This window comes from Trachymyrmex cornetzi, unplaced genomic scaffold (assembly GCF_001594075.2).
Source record: "Trachymyrmex cornetzi isolate Tcor2-1 unplaced genomic scaffold, Tcor1.1 scaffold223, whole genome shotgun sequence".
In the NCBI taxonomy this organism is placed as follows: domain Eukaryota; kingdom Metazoa; phylum Arthropoda; class Insecta; order Hymenoptera; family Formicidae; genus Trachymyrmex; species Trachymyrmex cornetzi.
In genome coordinates, this window is record NW_017296881.1 from 4,704,209 (window position 1) to 4,705,002 (window position 794).

The following is a 794-nucleotide window of genomic DNA, read 5'->3' on the forward strand; positions in this document are numbered from 1 at the left end:
AGAGATTTTTTTAATTATTTTGAAGAGGTAAAAAAACGAAGAGATTTGAAGTGATCCTTGATAATATGATGAGACACCAAATTGTAGATAGTACGGTAAGGGTTAATAATGTTTTCTTTTTGTAATATTATTGTACATTTTATTTACAATCAAATACAATTCATTTAATATTAAAATAAAAATTGTATGAGTAAAATAATTATTGATATATATTATATATTGTACTATAATAAAAGGTCATACAAAAAGTTCCCGGAATTTGTAACACAAAATAATAATTAATTTTACAATACAGAAATAACTAATTTTACCTATATTAATATAATATTTCTTTTAAAGTAGTTCCCTTGAGTAGCGCTACAATTTATTAATGTTTGAAAGCATTCCTAGAAATCACTTTCAGTGCCCTTATCGCGTTTGCAATTAACTTTCTCGATACTCAACAAGAACCGTTGTTCTTTCATGTAAGTTGAAATTTTTCGTCGTGTCAGAAAGAAATGTTCGGAAAAATGGATACACGAAACAGTTGGTTTCTTTTGCACGAAAGCATCTGCACATTAATTGTTAAATGTCAAGCAGTATCTTGCCTGGCGTAATGTCACGACTTCAGAGCATCCGTCATGTATGTTCTCGCGACTTATGGCGAATTCGATTGATGTGCACTCACTCGATGTTGCTCGGTGCCAGTGGCTAGTATAACTTTTGCACTAGTGCCGAAACGGTGTGGTGTATGCGATCCGAGTGTGGTTTTACTTGCCTTGATTCAGATCCAGTGCTCCTAGTAACTTGACTCT